The sequence below is a fragment of the Pan troglodytes genome, chromosome 1 (assembly GCF_028858775.2).
Source record: "Pan troglodytes isolate AG18354 chromosome 1, NHGRI_mPanTro3-v2.0_pri, whole genome shotgun sequence".
In the NCBI taxonomy this organism is placed as follows: domain Eukaryota; kingdom Metazoa; phylum Chordata; class Mammalia; order Primates; family Hominidae; genus Pan; species Pan troglodytes.
Window position 1 is genome coordinate 122,982,670 of NC_072398.2, and position 6,595 is coordinate 122,989,264.

A 6,595-nucleotide genomic window follows, 5' to 3' on the forward strand; every position below is an offset into this window, starting at 1 on the left:
CTGTGTGTGTGTGTGTGTGTGTGTGTGCGCGCGCGCACACATGTGCTAACAGTGAACAGACAGTTGCAATGTGGCAAGGATTATGACGGAACATATAGAAGAACAACAAAGAAAAGTATCTTATCAAGAGAGTGCTGAATTTTATTAAACTGTGTAATGTGTCATTTGACCTATTTATATAATGAATTATAGTAATAGATTTTGTCGTGTTAAACATTCCTCAAATAAGGCTAACTTATTATGAACTATTTTATACAGAACAATAAAGAGAATAATATAACCAAAAACCATACCTACCACTGTGTTTGTCATATTTAACATTTTACATATTTGATTCAGATTTTTAAAAACAAAATTACAGGCAGCAAACATTTTCAATGTATTATTCTCTAAACCCATTTCCTCCATTCCTGCCAGAAGTAACTACTATTCTGAACTTATTATTCTCATAGAGACTTTTATATTTGCATACATTTTACTATACATATACTGTTAAAATATAGGATATTGTTTCTTATGTCTTAAGCCTTTAAATGGTGACATACAGGATTTTTTTATGACTATTTTCTAATCCTTCAATTTTTGGAGATTTATTTATGTCAATGCATATAGCTCTAGTTCAATTATTTTAACCACTGTATGGTTCCATTTAATAAATATAACTCAGTTTACTTATGAATTCTGATGGTGTTTATTTAGGTTAAAAATTTCTTTTGTTGCTAATATAATATAAAGCTGCAATGGATATTCTTGTGGGCATCTCCTTGTGTGTTACTTGCGGTGGAATTGTTTGGTCATAGGCTTTACAGACATTTAACTTTAATTAAATATTCCAAATTGCTCTCCAAAGTAGTTGTACCACCTTAGATTCCTACCAGAAATGTATTTCCATTCCAACATTTGATACTGTAGTATTCTAATATTTTAATATTTTCCAAACCTATGGGTCAGAAATAGTATCTCATTATTTTTAATGTAACTAAATGTAATTAATTATATTCCTTATTACTAGTAAAACTATCTCTTCATATATTTGCTGGTCATTTGGATTTTTTTTTGTGAATTACCTGTTTATTCCTTTTGTCAATTTTTCAGCGAGATTGGTTGTCTTTTTCTTAATGGCTTGTAGGTGTTCTTTCTAAATTCTGGATATTAATCCTATGTTGGCATTATGCAATATGAATATCTTTTCCCAGCTTGTTGCTTATTTAAAACAAATTTTTGGTGTTTTTTTGTTGTGCAGACATTTTAAATTTTAATGCTGTTATATTTGTCTCTTTTTCTTTTATGGTTGTGCTTTTGACATATTGAGAAATTCTTCCTTACCCTGGGGCATGAAGATATTCATCAATATCTTATTTAAATATTTAGATATTTCATATTTAGTTCTTTAATTCACCTGTAATTGATGTTTGTGTATGGTGTGAAATAGGGATTCAATTTCTTTTTTTTTCTGTATAGTCAGTTGTCCTATCACCATTTATTGGTTAGTCCCATCCTTTTCCTACAGATTTGAAATGCTTACCTCTAGTCATATATTAAATTTCCAGCTGTGTATGGGTGTGTTTCTGGTTTCCCTTTCCTGTTATATTAGTTGTTGTCTACTGTGTATCAATACCGCATGTCTTAATTACTATCACTGTATAATACATCTCGACATCTGGACTTACATTCATCTCCAATAGTGTCAATGCTATTTTTGACCCTTTCCTCTTCTATATGAATTTTAGAATCAGATTGTTTTGTTATATACATGTGCATACACATGCACACATATATATATATATCATTTTTGGAATTTTGATTGCAATTTATTGAATTAATAGCTTAATATTGGGGAGAATTGATGTATTCATGATGTTTCATCCTCTATTTCTTGAACATTTTATGTGTCTTCATTTTTTAGATCCTTCCTTTTTTCAGCAGAAAAGAGCAGCAATAACATTATTGAAAAATATCCATTGGATCTGGCGTTTGGGAGATTTCCGGGGATATCAGTGAAAGGAGTTTGAGTAGCGTGGTAAAGGGTTAAGTCAGGTTGCATAAGGCTGTTGAGTGGGTGAGGGTGAGGATGTGGGGACTGTGGTTTAAGAGAAATGGTTAATGTGGGGATGTGGTTTAAGAGAAATTTAAATGAGAAGGAGAGGACAAGTCTTTTTAAATTTTATTTTTATTATCTTTTGGTGGATAGGAGAGATCTGAGAAGTAGCCACCAGAGAAGGACATGTTGGATCTGTTATAGAGACAGGAGATGACTGATTGGGAGAAAAGGGTTCCAACAGCTCAAGACAGGGAGTCCTTGAATAAGACTCAATATTTCAACCTCTGAGTGTAGAGCACAAGAGGTGGTGATGAAAAGTGGATTTATTTATTTACTAACAAATATTTATTGAGTGTCTGTGATATGCCTGTCATTCATCTAGGTGCTAAGGATGCAGTAGTGAAGGAAATAGGCCAAAATCCTTGCTCTCATAGAGCTCACCATAAACAAGAGGAGAAAAACAATAAACTAGATAAATAATTAAGCTATGTTAGATAATGAAAAGTGCTAAGGGGAAATGAAGCAGAGGAGGGAGACTCGTGTGTGTGTGTGTGTGTGTGTGTGTGTGTGTTGGGGAAATGCAATTTAACTGTGGTGAGTAGGGAATTCTTGAAAGTGACATTTGAGTAGAGATAAGGAGGAAGTAAGAGAGGGAGCTATGATGATCTTTGGGGGAAGAGCTTTCCAGGCAAAGGAAATAGCAACAGCAAAGGGTGAAGTAGGTAGTGTCTCTGACAGGGTTAGGGCATTGAGAGGAGGCCAGTGTGTGCAGAATAGAGTGAATGAGGGAGAGCGTGGTAGGAGATGAAATCTAGAGGTAATAGGAGGCCAGATCACATAAGGCTTCCAGGAAATTGTAAGAACTCTGGTTTTTACTCAGTTAAGTCATTGGGTGGTTTTAAACAGAGGTGTGACATGATCTAACTTAAGTTTTAACCATCTCATTCTGGCTGGTGTACTGCGAATAGTTTATAGCGGCAAGGGTGAAAACAGAGAGACCAATTAAGACAGTGCTGCAATAATAACAGACAAGATTTTAGGATGGCTTGCACCAGGATGGATGAGGGTGAGAAGTGAGTATATGCCAGGTAGATTTTGAAATACTGACAAGATTTACTTCTGGATCATGTGTAGGGTGTTAAAGAAAGTGAATAGTTAAGGATACTGTCAAAGTTCTTGGTCTGAGCGTCTAGGAGGCTGTAGCTGCCTCATGTATTGAAATGAGTAAGACTGTGAGAGGAGCAGGTTTAAGAGTAAGACTGTGAGAGGGGCAGGTTTAAAATGGAGTAGATCTCAGAGTACAGTTTGGTTCTCAAGTTTCAGATGCTAATGAGACATCCAAGTAGAGATATCAAGTAGGTATCTTGAAATGAGTCTGGAGTTCAGATTTGGGAGTTACAGGCTTATAGATGATGTTTGAAGCCATAAGAATGGCTGAGAAGACCAGGGAGGGAGTACAATATGCTGGGTCCTGGAATACTCTAATGTTATGTGGCAGGGGAAATGAGGGGAAACCAGGGAAGGAGAATAAGAGGAAAGAACCAGAGAGAAAGGAAGAAAACCAGGAGAATACTTTGTTCTGGAAGCCAAATAAAGAACACATTTCAGAGAGGAGACAGTTCTGTCTGTCAAATGCTGATAGACTAAAATGAGGACAGAGAATGGACCACTGGATTTAGCGCCATGGAGGCCACTGGTGGAGTAATGGTGGTGAGAGCCTGAGAGTGGGCTCAAGAGAGAATGACAAGGAGAAGGTGGACATGCAAGGGAGACAAGTCTTTAAGGGGTGTTGCTGCAAAGGCAAAGAGAGATAAAGGCGACAGTGGGGAAAGCGGGGTCAAGAGGTTTTTTTTTTGTTTCTTTAAAGATGAGATTGCTTGCACACTCATATTTCAGGGAGAAATAGGGAAAGACATGGCCTGAAAGCGTCAGGAATTCACCTGATGGCTTGAGGAGATGCGTGAAGTTTAGCAATAGTTGCTGAGGAAAGTGATAAAGGGAGTTGACTGAGACAAGAACTTGAAATTTTGGAAGCAAAATTAGCAAAGTAATGTATCTCACTATCGTCACATTCTTTTTTTCTGTTTGCTTTGCACTAATAAACTTTCATTTCACTCAAATTAGAGCCATAATCTTCCACATTTATCTTTCCTTCCCAATAACTGAAAGGGAAAAATCCAAAATGATTAGTAAAAAAAAAGTAAGAATTAGGCTGGGCGCAATGGCTCACACCTGTAATCCCAGCAGTTTGGGAGGCTGAGGCGGGCAGATCACAAGGTCAGGAGATGGAGACCATCGTGGCTAACATGGCGAAACCCCATCTCTACTAAAAATAAAAAAATTAGCTGGGTGTGGTGGCGGGCGCCTGTAGTCCCAGCTACTCGGGAGGCTGAGGCAGGAGAATGGCATGAACCTGGGAGGCGGAGGTTGCAGTGAGCCGAGATCACACCACTGCACTCCAGCCTGGGAAACAGAGCGAGATTCTGTCTCAAAAAAAAAAAAAAAAAAAAAAAAATTAAAGAATTAACAGACCCTCTTAATTTGTTTTAAATATTTTTAAGGTTTAAAAAGTGTTTAAAGTTTGTAATTCCTAGTAGGAAGCATTATCTGCATGAATACCCTAATGGCAAACCGCTGTAAAATGGTAGACGGGTAGAGATTATCTTCAAAGCACCCCAGCTGTCTTGATAAGGTCAGAGGTACACTGGTTTGCATAATTGCAACATCCATTAGGTGATCTAGGTTGCTTTTCCTTTATCAAGGGCTTTATTTATCAGAAAGGCATTACGCTTGACCTCCAAATTTGGCTGACAATTTACTGATGAGATTCTTAACCTTTGGGTTGCTCTGGCATTTTGACATATTTGCTGGGTTCTGGGCCACATCCTGGAAGGCCACCATAACTTCTGAACCCTGCACGGCTGTGAGAACCTCTGGTCACTAAGAATTTTGAGTCCAGGCATTCCTGCCATTCCAGACATGTCCCCTCCCATTCCAGGCATTTCTCTGAGAAAATTACCAGGCTTTCTCCCAGAAAGGCCACTTGGAAAAGAGCCATACTGAGCTCTGGATCATCTTCTGGCTTCTTCCTCCCTCTGGGATCTCTCATGCTTTTCTCGAGAGCCTTCTTAACCCTTTCTATTCTTTCTTTGATCTCTTGCTCTTCACGTTTTCACTCATACTTTCTACAATGTTCTATAATTTTCTAGGCCCTAGGTTTGAACTTCTTTCAGCATTTTACTAGCATCTTCATCATAATCCAATTTCCAAGCAAGGGCAAGAGCATGGGCTGCTTCTTCCCAAAGACCCAGAAGTCTGTGTGTGTTTTCTCACCACTTGTAAGTCTGAGCTGAATCAGGATTTATCTCAATGGCTCTGTCACAGTCTTGACTGGCAGCATTGGGCTTCTGTAATTTGATGAAGACACTGGCTTTCTTGGCACACAGAATGGCCAAGTGAGGATTCAGCTTAATGGCATCTGTGAATAAGCCACAGTTCACCATCATTTACGGTTTCAGTGGCAACCACTTTCTTACCATTTGCTGATCCATCATCTCCTCTGTTTTCTCTGCATTTTCATCTCCCATTTCTTGAGGGGCATCAGTGTCTTGTTCAATCACACCTTCATTATCAATTTCTAGATCAGTTTTCTCATTTGATGGTTCATCTATCTTTATGTTTTCTTTCTGCCTTCTTGCTATCTGTTTTTCCTTCCTTGATATTTTCTTCTGATTTAGCTTTCTGAATAGCAGGTGGTAGTTTACCCCCCATGCTCTTCATCCATTCCTTCAGGAAGTGCATTTCTTTGGTGTGCAGAACACTCAGATCCTGCTTACACATTTTCAGGAAGGCCCCAGGCTTGCTCATTTGGTGGGGATCCATGGTCAAGAGGTCAAGAGGTGGAGGGTGAAGCTTAGGGGGCTGTGGCCCAATTGCAGGCACAGGAGCTGGCTCAGCATGACTATGCAGAAGGGCTTTCTTCAAATTCTTAACTGCATACAGGAATTTGAGAAATTCTTCACTGAGAATTCCTAAAATTCTTTTTTTTCGTTTTAAAAAATTTTTATTTTACTTTAAGTTCTGGGATACATGTGCAGAACTTGCAGGTTTGTAACAGAGGCATACATGTGCCATGGTGATTTGCTGCACCTATCAACCTGTCATCTAGGTTTTAAGCCCTGCATGCATTAGGTGTTTGTTCTAATGTTCTCCCTCCCCTTCTCCCGCACCCCCTGACAGGCCCCAGTGTGTGATGTTCCCCTCCCTGTGTCCACGTGTTCTCATTGTTCAACTCCCACTTATGAGTGAGAACATGCGGTCTTTGGTTTTCTCTTTCTATATTAGTTTGCTGAGAATGATGGTTTCAAGCTTCTTCCGTGTCTCTGCAAAGGACATGGACTCATTCTTTTTTATGGCTGCATAGTAGAGAATTCCTAAAATTTTAAAAATTGACTTGAGCCAGGGACAGTGGTACTTGCCTGTAGATCCAGCTACTAGAAGGTTGAGGCAGAAGCATAGCTTGAACTTGGAAGTTCAAGACTAGCCTGGGCAACA

At 38.7% G+C, this 6,595-nt stretch overlaps 1 pseudogene; it reads right to left on the minus strand.

The window, feature by feature from the left end:
* Positions 1-4,788: 4,788 nt before the first annotated feature.
* LOC737561 (hsc70-interacting protein-like) lies at positions 4,789-5,923 on the minus strand (annotated as a pseudogene).
* Positions 5,924-6,595: the final 672 nt, after the last annotated feature.